We start from the raw sequence: 15,046 nt of genomic DNA on the forward strand, positions 1-15,046 counted from the left end.
ATCCGTGTCTGCACTCCTCTGTTCTTTCCTCTCGTATTGGCACCATTATTGTAGCCCTGAGCTCTCATGTCAGCTATCGCCATTCCCGTATCTTCCAGCTTTTTAAGAAGCACATTTGTCATACCAGTTCCCATACTATCATCAATGTCAATAAATTCTAGAAAATACTCTCTGACAGTCACCATTGCAGGGACATTTTCACTAGGTTCTGTTGTTGTTACAAAATGCACCATTAAAGTCATTTGTTCCGCATGGCTGATGTCAGGTGTGCAGTCCAGAATAACAGAGTAATATCTTGCTGACTTCAGATCTGCCACAATCTTCTTTTTGACTTTTGTTGCCAGTAACTGTGTGATCTCATTTTGAATTGTTTTTCCAAGGTAGTGGTGTTTATACATTTCTTGGGTGGTGACTCTTCTTAGATGCTCCTGGAGTACAGCATCAAACTCGGCCATCAGCTCCACAATTTTAAGGAAGTTTCCATTGTTTGGCACATACAGCTGACCTCAAGTGTCACGCAGTGCTAGGTTTTGGGTAGCAAGCATTCTCACAATGGCAATGAGCCTTTTCAGAACATTTTGCCAGTAAAGAGACTCTGATGCAATCTTCTCTTGATGATGATCATCTATGGTGGCCTTTAACCTTAGTCTCATCTCAAGCTTTTTCCACCTATGGAATGCTCTCTGGTGATTTGCTGCCTTCTCATGGCATGCCAGATTTCTAGCCAGATTTTTCCAGTCCTTTGTTCCTGTAGAACCCAATTTGTGGCTGGAACATTAGACTGGAAGAGTTTGCAACAAAAACAGTATGCCGCATTCTGGGTTTTTGAGTACATAAGCCATGGCCTCTCCACTTTGTCACCATTGGGGATTTCATGCCAGTAATGTGTTGGATGGAAACTTCTATTTTCATTGTCTTTGGGGAACATGAAGTTTTTCACTTGCTGTGGCCCATGCAGTACAAGCAAGTCCCTCAGGCTACTGCTCAAGTGAGTCCACAGTTCTGGATCATCTAGACGTAAGGAACTAAACTCAGCAACAGCTGTTTTTTGTGCCTCCACCACACTCTTCTCTGATTTACACTTTTCTTCAGGAATGTGCATGGTTACATCCATTTGAGACGAAGATATGGATGCTGCAGTAGCTGCCAGGTCACCTGCACTCTGACTAACTGGAAGATCAGGCATCTCCTCACCACTCCCATCCTCACTGGGGCCTTAAGGCTCACCATGAACATTTGTGTCTATGTATCTCAGGAGAGCTCCTTCCTGCTAAGATAGAAAAGCTTCCTTTGCTTGCTTCCTTTTTCTGAATGCTGCCCCAGAAGGGCATTTTCTTCTTTCACTCATGACTGCTGTTCTGTGCCAGCTAAACTCAACACTCAATTGAAGGGGACAAATGAGCAGGCTGGTAGCAGGGCCTGAGTGAGGGAAGATATCAGCGTTTTAAGGGCCTCACTGGCTCCTACTACTTCAGTTGACTGCCTGTTCTCCTCAAGTGGGTTCAGGGAAGCAGCAGGAAACAAGAAGCTCCCTGAGAAGCTGGAGTTAATCAGGCCAGGCTGCTGGGGGTGCTAGAGGGGTACCTAAGAGGCTCCTCCTTCTCTCTCTCTCCCTGCAACTCCTGCTGCTTTCTGTTATTCCCTCTCAGCTTTTCTCCTGCCTGCCTGTTATGTCTCTTGTGCCCTCCTTCCTCCAGCGCAGCACTCCACCATCTCTGTGCATCTAGAGCAGAGAGAATACATATGCCCCAGCAGCAGACACAATTTTTTACACCTTGGGTTCTGGTGGCGCCCCCCCCACCCCCCATTCTGGCACCTGAGGCTGCCACCTCAGTTCGCTTCATGGTAAGGCCAGCCCTGGTGATGTCTGTAGATGGAGGTGGAAGAGAGAGGAAGAGCATGGCAAACATCTCTCCCTTTTATCATGTTCTTCCTTCTGTGTTCGCTTTGCCCCCCACCTTCAGAGACAGGTGAGCGTTACCTCATCGTCGGTCCAAACTGACCAAAGGAACGGGGGTGACTCACTCCAGACTCCAACAGATTCTTTGTTGCTGCCTAGGCCAGTGTCCTTTGTTCCTGTGAGGCTGGGATGGGTTTGTCCCATATATGCCCTGATGAGGTGTGAACTGCACTTCTGCTCTTGGAGAGTTTTTGTCTGGGCTTGTTTTAAGCTATGAGGACACATTTTCAGCCTCACAACTATATACATGAAATTACAACCTATAACATTCCTATAACAACAATTACTATAACATTACCATAACAACAATGCTCAGTGCATTGTGAGCCTTCTGAAGACACCCAACATGACAAACTTTGCATTGGATACCACACATTCATATTATAAGGATGAACATGGGGGTACTGGGTGTTCCCCCGAGGTACAGAATGTCACAGTGGTACAAGAACTTATACAGAATAGAATAAAATTCAGTTTTGCTACCAGTCTTCCATGGAGCTTTGAATAGAATGAGGGAAGTGACACTTTCGTTTCACATGGTACACATGAAACTTGTAGCTGACAAATTTGGACACTACATTTGGAGTAACCTAATATGAGAGAGAATGTGTACATCGGATGATGAGACTAAAAAATGCTAATACTTTTTAGAACTCACCAGCAGTCCCCATCTAGTTAGACTGTAATCTCTTTGGGACTGTAATCTTAAACTGGGTTTGTATAGTATCTGGCACATTGGGGTCCCAATTTTGATTGGGAACATTATCTCCTACCATAATCCGAATCAAATGGGTCAAAGCTGGGATATAAATAACTTGAAAGCAACTGCACACGATTTTAAAGGGGAACAGGGCAGGGTGAAGAGGGGAGGAGAATATATTCTGAGGGTTAAATCCTGAAGTCATAAGTTAGTGAAAACTCTGATGGAAATCAACTGCAGTTATAGTTCTGTCATAGTAAGAGCCAAATGAGGACTACCGGGCTAGGCTTAGCTCCGGATCAGAGAGAGAGTTGAAAGAATCTGTTTGATTGTTCACTCTTTACTTACATAGTATGCAGCTTCATGATTCAGTATTTTTCTTTTTCCCTCCGTTTAAGTATATTCAATGCACGTTGTTTAACACATCTAATATAGATTTAAAAATGTAGGTAGCAACATAGGAATTGCCAGACTGGACCAGACCCAAGATCGAACTACTCCAGTATCCTGTCCCTGGCAGTGACCCACACCAGATGCTTCAAAGGAAGGTATAAGAAAACCCCATAGCAGCAGATGTAGGAGAATCTGCCCCCTACATTAGCTCTCATCCTGATATCCAATAGTTAGAGATTTGCTTAACGCCTGAAGCATGAGGTTTAACATCCCTTCCCAAAAAGTTGTTAATTGTAATTCTTGTTATCCGTACAAATGTTCAATGCCTTTGTGAATCTTGCTATATTCTTAGCCTCAATTACTTCCAGTGGCAATGAGTTCCATGGTCTAATTGCTCATTCTGTGAACAAGTATTTGTTATCAGTTTAGACTTTTTCCTACCTTTTACTTTCATTGACTGTTCCCTTGCTCTGCTATTACTAAGCAGGGAGAACAGGCCTCGTTTATGTTCTCTAGACCATCCTTTATTGTACATACTTTTGTTATGTGGCCTCTTCATCTCCTCTCTAAGATAAATAATCCCTATCTTTTCAGTGTCTCTTCACATGAGTCTTTCCATGGCATTGGTTATTCTCATCGCCCTTCTCTGACCACTCTCTATTAATTCTGCATTATCCTTTTTGAGGTAGAGTGACCGGTATGCACAGTATTCCAGATGAGACTGCACTATTGATTTATATAAGCACTGAGATTTTCAATATTATTCTCCATCCCCTTCCTTATGCATCCTAATATCTTGTTTGCCTTTTTTTTTTTTTTTTTTTTTACTGCAACTGCACATTGAGCAGAGTACTTCCTCAAGCTGTCTGATGATGCCTAGGTCCACAGGCGCTGACTTTTATTTTTGCTGGTGGGCGGGCCTCTCCGCCCTTTCCCCTCTGTGCGGGGCCTCAGGAGTAAGAGGTTGAGCGGGGGCGAGGCTGGGGTGGAGCACAGGCGGAGCGGGGGCAGAGCCATGATCTGGCTGCAAGGGCCCAGAAAAGATTAATCTGGCCCTGCAGATGCTGAGCAAGCCCTATTTTTTTTGGTAGGTGCTTGAGCCCCAGAGCACGGAGAGTTGGTCCCTATGCCTAGGTCCTTTGTCTCAGCTGATACAGTCAATTTAGAACCTTGTAAAGTATATGAGCAATTTATGTTTTCCCCTCCCATGTGCTTCACTTTGTATTTATCAACACTAAATGTCAGTTGCCATCATGTTGCCTGTTCACTTTGCTTGTCTCTGTATCCCTGAAGTTCTGCACAGTTCTGTCTCTGGTCCTAACTGGACCAGATGAGCTTTGGAACATGTTCTTATATGTGCCTTTCATTTATGGGCAGATGGTAGAAGACAGAAGGAGATGCATATCAGTTCTATGAAAAGACACAGAAGGTGCCTTGTGATTGTGGGGCTCATCAAAAGTCTGCTGAAGATAACTGGGACTCAGCTTGAAAAAGAAACAACTATGGGGAGATATGATAGAGGTCGATAAAATCATGACTGGTGTGGAGAAAGTAAATAAGGAAGTGTTATTTACTCCTTCTCATAACACAAGAACTGGGGGTCACCAAATTAAATTAATAGGCATCAGGTTTAAAACAAACAAAAGGAAGTATTTCTTCACACAACACACAGTCAACCTGTGGAACTTCTTGCCAGAGGATGTTATGAAGGCCAAGACTATAACAGGGTTCAGAAAGGAACTAGACAAATTCATGGAGGTGTGACAGGGTCGGGCTGGATGGCTACAGGAGATTAATAGAAAGCAGATATATTAGCCCCAGGTTAAGTAGGTCGCTTTTTCCTGGGTAAGGTAACAGGGAAGGTTCTAGAACAATCAGGAACCTTCTGGAGACCCTCAAGACAGACAGGCTGATTAGAACACCTGCAGCCAATCAAGAAGCTGCTAGAATCAATTAAGGCAGGCTAATCAGGGGCACCTGGGTTTAAAAAGGAGCTCACTTCAGTTTGTGGTGCGCGTGTAAGGAGCTGGGAGCAAGAGGCGCTAGGAACTGAGAGTGAGAACGCACTGTTGGAGCACTGAGGAGTACAAGCATTATCAGACACCGGGAGGAAGGTCCTATGGTGAGGATAAAGAAGGTGTTGGGAGGAGGCCATGGGGAAGTAGCCCAGGGAGTTGTAGCTGTCGCACAGCTGTTCCAGGAGGCACTCTAAACAGCTGCATTCCACAGGGCCCTGGGCTGGAACCCAGAGTAGAGAGAGGACCTGGGTTCCCCCCAAACCTCCCAACTCCTGGTCAGACACAGGAGGAGTTGACCTGGACTATGGGTTCACGAAAACGGCTAAACTGAGGGCTGCCGTGAAGCTCCAAGGTGAGCAAATCCGCCAATAAGCGCAAGACCTGCCAAGGTAGAGGAGGAACTTTGTCACAGAGGATAGGTCCATCATTGGCTATTAGCCAGGATGGGCAGAGATGGTGTCCCTATCCTCTGTTTGCCAGAAGCTGAGGATGAGCGACGTGGGATAGATCACTTGATGATTACCTGTTCTGTTCATTCACTCTGAAGCACTGGCATTGGCCGCTATCGGAAGACAAGATACTGGGCTAGATGGACCTTTGGTTTGACCCAATATGACCATTCTTGTGTTCTTGTAATGGAATGACTCTGATTGACCTTCAATAGGCTTTGGATTATTACCTACGTGAAGGAACATCTGAAAAACGATAGTTTAATAAAATATTCTCCATTTACTGATTTATTCCTAGAAGTGTAACTGCCAAGATGGGTATGCAGTGTAGTTGTAGCTGTGTCAGTCCCAGGATATTCGCAACGCAAGGTGGGTGAGGTAATATCTTTTATTGGACCAACTTCTCTTGATGAGAAAGAGAGAGAGAGAGATGCTTTTGAGCCACACACAGCTCTTCTTCAGGTCTGAGAAAGGTACTCCAAGCATAGAGTGATAGGTGTTAACAGGCCACTCTGCCTTGAATAAAGAAAAGGAGGACTTGTGGCACCTTAGAGACTAACAAATTTATTTGAGCATAAGCTTTCATGAGCTACAGCTCACTTCATCGGATGTCTCTAAGATGCCACAAGTCCTCCTTTTCTTTTTGCAGATACAGACTTAATACAGCTGCTACTCTGAAATCTGCCTTGAATGTTCCCTTGGAATATGTGTTAACTACTTATTGCTAAACAAGCTGTTCCACCTTGTGACTCTCTGCGTACCTTTCCTAGAGCTGAAGAAAAGCTCTGTGTGGCTCAAAAGCTTGTCTCTGTCACCAGCAGAAGTTGGTCCAATAAAAGATATTCCCTCTCCCACCTTGTCTCTTTAAGATGGGTATGAGTGATTCATCATTTGCTGTATGAACTGCTTTTAGTAAACTGACAACATTGCACCATATCGGAAAATTTTCAACCAGCCTTACACTGGCCTGCAATTTTTGTATGTATACCCTAGCATATGTAAGTGTGACTGCACCTGACAAAGCAGACATGTGACTGACTGGATAGCTGTCTGCCCAGTTTTTGTACTGAAAAAGTTGTCTGTGCATGCAAAATCAATGGTCCAGTCAGTGGCACACAAGTCAACATGCAAAATCATGAGCTGGGGTTGAAAATGTGACCCTTATGGTTAAATATGTAAGTTAGTCACTAGGACTGTTTGATTAATCGCAGTTAACTCAAAAAAATTAATTGCAATTAATCGCACTTTTAATCGCACTGTTAACCAATAGAATACCAATTGAAATTTATTAAATATTTGTGGATGTTTTTCTACATTTTCAACTATATTGATTTCAATTACAACACAGAATTCAAAGTGTACAGTGCTCACTTTATATTGTTGTTTTTATTACAAATATTTGCACTGTAAAAAAAGATAAACAAAAGAAATATTTTTCAATTCACCTTATACAAGTACTGTAGTACAATCTGTTTATCATGAAAGTACAATTTACAAATGTAGATTTTTTTGTTTGTTTGTTACATAACTGCATTCAAAACAAAACAATGTAAAACTTTAGAGCCTACAAGTCCACTCAGTTCTTCTTCTTATTCAGCCAATCGCTCAGACAAACACGTTTGTTTACACTTATGGGAGATAATGCTGCCCGCTTATTATTTACAATGTCACCTGAAAGTAAGAACAGGCCTTCTTCACATGGCACTTTTGTAGCCGGCGTCGCAAGATATTTACGTGCCAGGTATGCTAAACATTTGTATGCCCCTTTGTACTTCAACCACCATTCCAGAGGATATGCTTCCAATCTGATGATACTCATTCAAAAAAAAAAAAAGTGTTAATTAAATTTGTGACTGAACTCCTTGGGGGAGAATTGCATGTTTCCTGCTCTGTTTTACCTGCATTCAGCCATATATTTTATGTTATAGCTGTCTTGGCTGATGACCCAGAACATGTTCATTTTAAGAACACTTTCACTGCAGATTTGGCAAAACACAAAGAAGGTACCAATGTGAGATTTCTAAAGATAGCTACCGCATTCGACCCAAGATTTAAGAATCTAAAGTACCTTCCAAAATCTGAGAGGGATGAGGTGTGGAACATGCTTTCAGAAGACTTAAAAGAGCAACAGTCCAATGCGAAAACTACAGAACCCAAATCACCAAAAAAGAAAATCAACCTTCTGCTGTGTGGCATCTGACTCAGATAATGAAAATGAACGTGCATCGGTCCACACCACTTTGGATCATTATCGAACAGAACCCATCATCAGCATGGATGCATGTTCTCTGGAATGATGGTTGAAGCATGAAGTACATATAAATCTTTAGTGCATCTGGCATATAAATATCTTGCAACACTGGCTACAACAGTGCCATGGGAACGCCTGTTCTTACTTTCCGGTGACATTGTAAATAAGAGGGCCGCATTATCTCCTGCAATGTAAACAAATTTGTTTGAGCGATTGGCTGAACAAGAAGCAGGACTGAGTGGACTTGTAGACTCTAAAGTTTTACATTGTTTTACTTCTGAGTGCAGTTATTCTACATTTGTAAGTTCAACTTTTATGATAAAGAGATTGTACTACAGTCCTTTTTTACAGTGCAAATATTTGTAATAAAAATATCAAGTGAGCACTGTACACTTTGTATTCTGTGTTGTAATTGAAATTGATATATTTGAAAATGTAGAAAATATTTAAATAAATGGTATTGTATTATTGTTTAACAGTGTGATTAATCGTGCAATTAACCGCAATTTTTGTAATCGCTTGACAGCCCTATTAGTCACATAAGCAAGTTAGCTCTATAGCTTGGAGTCTGGCTACAGGACAGGAAATAGCAGCTAGAGCTAGACAGAGAATGTGCAGGATTCACTTTTGGCAAGATTTTTAATATTGGGTATCTAGACAACATGGAAGATGGTGTTGAAAGTAACAGCTAAATTTGTAATGGAAACTAACTTGGGAGGAGCACTCCATATTAAACAATGGCATTCAGATACAGAATGATATTCAGTGGTTCTCAAACTTTTATTTCCACAGACCACTTGAAAATTGCTGAAGGTCTCGGTGGACCACTTAATGATCTTTCCAATTGTTGTTTGTACCATTAGCAAACTATTGTAAAGCGCTTTGGATAAAAGCACTATATTTAAAAAACAAAACAAAACATTTTTTGTTCTATAAATAAAAGCACACAACCCATATTTTAATATCAGTAGTCTTACCTTTCTAGTATGATGTATGTGCTCTCTCTCCCCCGCCGTGGCAGCCCCCGAGCTGGGGCTGGGAAGGGGATGGGGGGGTCTCTCCCCGGTAGCCTCAGCCCTGGAGCTAGGGAAAGTCGCCTCTTTCTCTGGCCACCGCAGCCCTGCACGTCCCAAATTCCCCCCACCCCCTCTTCTCACCCCACTGCCCCCTCCCTCCTACCCCCTATTCCTCCCCAAGGCCACCACCTCACCTTACATGTGCATCTTCTCAAGGGCCAGGTAGCTAATTTAGTGGAGCCACGCCTGTGTGGCTCCACTAATTAGATGGGCAGCCCTTCATTCTCTTGTGTGTGTGGCCGCCCAGGACCACCTGAATGCAGCTCGCGGACCACTGGTGGTCCATAGACCACAGTTTGAGAAACTCTGATTTAGATCCTTCTGTATTTCTGATCCTGGGCCTGTTTGATCTAATGTATAATGCAGGGTGAAAACTGCAAGTGGAAATAAGAGCTAGCTAAGATGCCTATTGCCTCAGTATCTGAGTGCCCAAGACGGAGTGTCTGAGTCCAAACTAAAAATGGTGTATGGGTGTGTAAGTGGAAGGGGCTGTGTTTGTTTTTTTTTTGTTTTTTGTTTTGGATTTTTTACAAGCAACATGAAACACACAATATATCACTGGACTCTGGGGAAGTCAACCATGCTTTAGGAACCTTATCACTATGTCCAGCTAGGTCATGGTGGTTTAAAATCTCACCAAACCTTCCATTCTCTAGCAGTCTCCATCCCGCAAGACTATAACCATGTACTTACCAAACCAGCTGTTCCAAGACTGCATCACGTATATAACTGCAGTTTGTGGAGTAAACGGAAATAATTGATTCCAGGCCTTCTGGCTAGGATCTCTCATTTTTTGACTGATCTGATGAATTGCTAGCACTAGATTAAAGCACTCTATGGAAGAAAGTTTAACTTAAAATTTCTAAGTAGCATATTTCAGATTTGCACAGTGACCAAATTATTTAAACCCTAAATTTTTACTGTCCACAGTGAAAATAAGAAAAGCTGATTAGAAAACCCAACTGTGTGGTAGAACTAGTAGTTCTTCTGCAGCAACTTGCCCTGGACAGGTATTAAATATATAGAGACGCATACCTCGCTCGCTAGATCTTAGTAGTCTGAACAGTTAAAGTATAACTTAATATTCAGAAATGTAAACCTTTTACAAGCATCTACCTACAACAAGCATGTTCAACAGCCGTCTGTCTATCACTACAGAGCAGACTGGGACATCTAAAGGAATGTCAGATAGATTATTGAATCTTATAAAGTAAGCACTGAGTAGCCTATTTGTTAACCAGATTGTACTGTAACGTACAGAGATCCTCTTCAGTAACTCAGAATGTCTCTAGACTCTCATCTTCAACTATTTTGTTCAAGAATATTTCACATTTGCCTGTAAAACGCTGCACAGCTTTCATCCCTCTAGTAGCTACAGGGTTTGGATGAGTTCTTGGATAAAGCTAGGTTTCAAGACGGAATGGTGTAATTGGTATCATTCACTTTCTGGTTATCTTTGTGGAAGGGCAGTGAGCCCATGGAGTGTAAGGTAAGGGGCAAATGTTACTGCATTGGAAACAGATGGCTGGAGTTAAAGCTGCTGCAGGCATGTGGCTTAGTGAGGCAGGTGTGCTAAATAAGGAGCACAGAGGGTGTGGAATGAGGTATGTGTAGACCATGATGACAGTGTGAACAGGATACTCTGTAATCCAGATAAATATATGGTTTAAACTATAGACCTGTATTCTACAGTTCTCATTGCCACAGGTTATAGATTTTTCCCCTGCAAATCTTACTTTCCATACACAGAGCAAAGTATCCACCCTCAGGTCAGATGACAATATGTTGCTGCAGTAAATCGACCTAAGTTATGCAACTCCAGCGAGGTGAACGATGCATCTTAGGTCGATTTTCTGCAATATCTACACTGTGGTGGGTCGACGGGGGAGACTCTTCCGTGGACTTACCTTACTTTTCCCATTCCAGATGGAGTACCAGGGGTCTACCGGAGAGTGCTCTGCCGTTGATTTAGCAGGTCTTAGACCCGCTAAATCGATCCCAGTGCATCAATCACTGGAGCATCGATCCAGCGGTAGTGTAGGCATAGCCTCAGATTAAAGGAAACAAGAAAAAGAACCAATATAAAATCTCCATGATACTTCTTGCACTCCTGCTCTATCAGATAAACATTCCTACATTTAAAGGTGTACAACCATGGAGTTCTAGCTATGTACACCACAGGCTGACAAAATCCATACTCTTGCAAGTATTACTGGGACGGCTCTTTCATTATTTTGGTGTTCAATAATGAGTATCTGTACTGGAGCTGGCAAGCATCTAGAAATCTACTTCACAATAGGTGATTCTGTAAATTTGGGGGGGGGGGGGCAATCCATAGATATCTCTTCTTCACTAGCAGTGAAGATGAAGGAAACCCTTTTCCAAAGTTATTAATACTTCATACATCTTATAAGCAGAGATAAAGATATTGTAGTGCCATTATATAGCAAATTGAACAAATTGCCTCTATCACTTAGGACTTCGAGTTTTCAAAATCATTTGAGTGGGTTTATGTATCTTCTTGAAGTGTTTTTTCTGTTTATTTTTTCTTGAGCAATTTTGATTCCTCCGTGTGACATCTTTCATGAGATGAAAGAGAGGTATTTCATATGCTGCAAGTAAGAACAGCATTACTAGATAATAGAGACCATAACCATGAAAACAGGCTAAAGCTTTGTGGTGCTGACCAGTCAAGGCTGCATCTTTTCATTCATTTTATATCTGTATTTCCTAACGCACTGGGACCTTCCAGTTAGTAGTCAGTCCCTAGTAAGGTCTCCTACCTTTAAGACGGTATTAGAGGGTGCCCTGGTTATTTTGGTGGCCTTTGCACTGAGTCCTAAGTGTCTCTGATTTCCAATTTTACAGTTTCTGCAGGGCTTAATGGACTCTGGAACATGGAGCTTAGAGTGTGTGTGTGTGTGTGTGCGCTAATGAACACATTTCCAAATGTGCACTTTATTTAAATAAAGGAATTAAAAGTGGGAAAAGTACATTGTTGCAGCTGAGTTTATAAAGCCAAAATGTTAAGAAACCAAGGTGATGCTCTTTAGATTAATTGTAACTGACCCATATGCCAGGAGGGAGGGATAGCTCAGTGGTTTGAGCATTGGCCTGCTAAACCCAGGGTTGTGAGTTCAGCCCTTGAGGGGGCCATTTAGGGATCTGGGGCAAACATTGGGGACTGGTCCTGCTTTGAGCAGGGGGTTGGACTAGATGACCTCCTGAGGTCTCTTCTAACTCTGATATTCTATGGCCACCGTACTCTGTACAATCTATTAAAGCACATACATATTAAAACATTACTACACACTGTGCACGGTTGATCAGGTTATGATTGTCAGGACTGATGGTCGGGGCAATTATTGCTGCGGACATAAGCATTGAACCACCAGCAACCTGCTAGTGCTGCTTGGCTTACGAATATGCCTACTGGCTCCCTTCCACTAGACAGTTCTGCTGTAGCCCATGTCAAGTTTCCTTCCCCACTCTGAACTCTAGGGTACAGATGTAGGGACCTGCATGAAAGACCCCCTAAGCTTATTCTTACCAGCTTAGGTTAAAAATTTCCCCAAGGTACAAACTTTGCCTTGTCCTTGAACCGTATGCTGCCACCACCAAGCGTTTTAAACAAAGAACAGGGAAAGAGCCCACTTGGAGACATCTTCCCCCAAAATATCCCCCCAAGCCCTACACCCCCTTTCCTGGGGAACTCTTGATAATAATATCCTCACCCATTGTTACAGGTGAACACAGACCCAAACCCTTGGATCTTAAGAACAATGAAAAAATCAATCAGGTTCTTAAAAGAAGAAATGTATTTAAAGAAAAGGTAAAAGAATCACCTCTGTAAAATCAGGATGGTAAATACTTTACAGGGTAATCAGATTCAAAACATAGAGAATCCCTCTAGGCAAAACCTTAAGTTACAGAACGACACAAAAACAGGAATATACATTCCCTCCAGCACAGCTTATTTTACAAGCCATTAAACAAAAGAAAATCTAATGCATTTTCTAGCTAGATTACTTACTAACTTTACAGGAGTTGTAGGGCTTGCATTCCTGATCTGCTCCCAGCAAAAGCATCACACAGACAGACCAAACCCCTTGTCCCCCCCTCCAAAGTATCTTGTCCCCTCATTGGTCATTTTGGGTCAGGTGCCAGTGGGGTTACCTTAGCTTCATAACCCTTTACAGGTGAAAGTATTTTGCCTCTGGCCAGGAGGGATTTTATAGCACTGTATACAGAAAGGTGGTTACCCTTTCCTTTATATTTATGACAGCCTATCTGGACTCATTAGTCTGCCGGGAGACTGAGCAAGGAAGTCCCAAGGTCAGCTGCAGGCCCTCACTCCTGACAGCATTTGTTGTGTGAAACATAATTTTGATTACTGTGACCCATGGATGCCACATCTTAACGACTGCATTACAATTAGCTTTTATTTTATTGCATGTGACACAAAATAAACTATCCTAGTAGCTCTCAGACTGTGGTCATTGGAGCACTTGCAAGTGGTCCATAAAGAACTGGGTGGTCACATGTCTTTAGCTTTCCTCCTTACTTCCAGCTGCTAAATGGTATTAAAAGAAGCTTTAAAAATACACTGCATGGTTTCCTAATATTGCTTTTCCTTGTAAACAATTGCTATAGGAGTGAAAGTGGTCTGTGTACTCACAAATGCAAGAGAAGGTGGTCCATGAGAGAGAGGCTATTAAAATCTTATTCCTCTGAGGGCAAGATATTGTTCCTGTTGCATAAGAAACCCCTGTTGGGCAAAAAGCACATTGGACAAGATGATCCTGCAGACTCAGATTACTGTGTTACTATTGTAGCACTGTTAATTGGCACATCACTTCATGAACCCAGATAAAACATGGCCCACACTCTGGAGAATTTATAATCTAAATAAGACAAGCCACAGGACAACAGTTCAGGATGCTATGGGGATTATTAATGAGAAAGAGGAAAGGGTGTCTACAGGGATTTGAAGGAAGACAGAAAAGACCCTGGGAGAGAAGGACTGGAAGATGGCTCCGTGCATAGGACTAAAACGAGAGAGAATGCAAAGCTGAGACTGGGAAAAGGAGACTGATGCTTTATGTCATACTGTGGGCTGTGAAGGCAAATACAGAGTAATACAGCATAGTCACTGTGGTTTAAACACTGAGTTACAGTTACAATTCTGAGAGCATTGCCATTTTTGGAATAAATTCTAGCTAAGGAACACACGTTGCTAGGAAACTTTTGTATTAAAAGGCATTCATCTTTGAACCTCTTTCTTGGAAACATTGCAATAGCGGGGTGGCTTTTTTTCTGTGCTGAGGAAGTTGTTTTAATGTCATTCCTGATACTTATTTAGACAATATAGCAGAGGAAGAAAATCCTGAATTGTTCTGTGCAAAGATTAAAATCTGAATATAACATTTCCACTTCTGTTATTGGTTTCACTTTTGCTTCATCACAATTTTGATGTGGTTTATCAACATATGAATCACAGAACTGGAAGAGACCTCAATAGGTCATCTAGTCCAGTCCCCTGCACTGAGGTCAATTAAGTATTATCTAGACCATCCCAACAGGTGTTTGTCTAACCTGCTCTTAAAAACCTCCAATGATGGAGAGTCAAAAAAATCTCTCAGTACCTTGTTCCAGTGCTTAACTACCTTACAGTTAGGAAATATTTTTTCCTCATGTCTAGCCTAAACCTCCCCTGCTGGAATTAAGACTTCTTGTCCTGTCCCCAGGAGTTAAGGAGAACAAACCAATAGGGGTGGGGCTCCTTTCATTTTGAAAGGCAATCTGGGGATTGCCATGTGATATGTCATCAGCTGGAAGTGGAAAGTAGAAATACTCATGGGTGCATTCTTGCTCTGAAATATCCAACCTTTGCCAGCTGATTTTATCCACTCCTTCAAAAGTTACATGTCCTGATGAACATCCGATGAAGTGAGCTGTAGCTCATGAAAGCTTATGCTCAAATAAATTGGTTAGTCTCTAAGGTGCCACAAGTACTCCTTTTCTTTTTGCGAATACAGACTAACATGGCTGTTACTCTGAAACCTGATGAACAGGGTTTCGTGGAGTATTAAGTCAGCCCTTGGTGGGGAGAGATGGCCTGGTATTTCACAATGCACTTACATCAACATTCTGCAGTGGGGAGACCCACAAATAGATTAGACAAGTTAGCCAGACAAAT

The 15,046-nt window shown here is 42.2% G+C and overlaps 1 long non-coding RNA gene across 1 annotated transcript; it reads right to left on the reverse strand.

Moving 5' to 3' along the window:
• Positions 1 to 5,572: 5,572 nt before the first annotated feature.
• LOC122466479 lies at positions 5,573 to 14,625 on the reverse strand. The gene is made up of 3 exons (XR_006292006.1): positions 14,613 to 14,625; positions 9,284 to 9,290; positions 5,573 to 5,717 (listed from the first exon to the last, which is right to left on the reverse strand). It is a non-coding gene; the product is annotated as an uncharacterized LOC122466479 (long non-coding RNA).
• Positions 14,626 to 15,046: the final 421 nt, after the last annotated feature.

The sequence above is a fragment of the Chelonia mydas genome, chromosome 7, assembly GCF_015237465.2.
Source record: "Chelonia mydas isolate rCheMyd1 chromosome 7, rCheMyd1.pri.v2, whole genome shotgun sequence".
Lineage (NCBI taxonomy): Eukaryota > Metazoa > Chordata > Testudines > Cheloniidae > Chelonia > Chelonia mydas.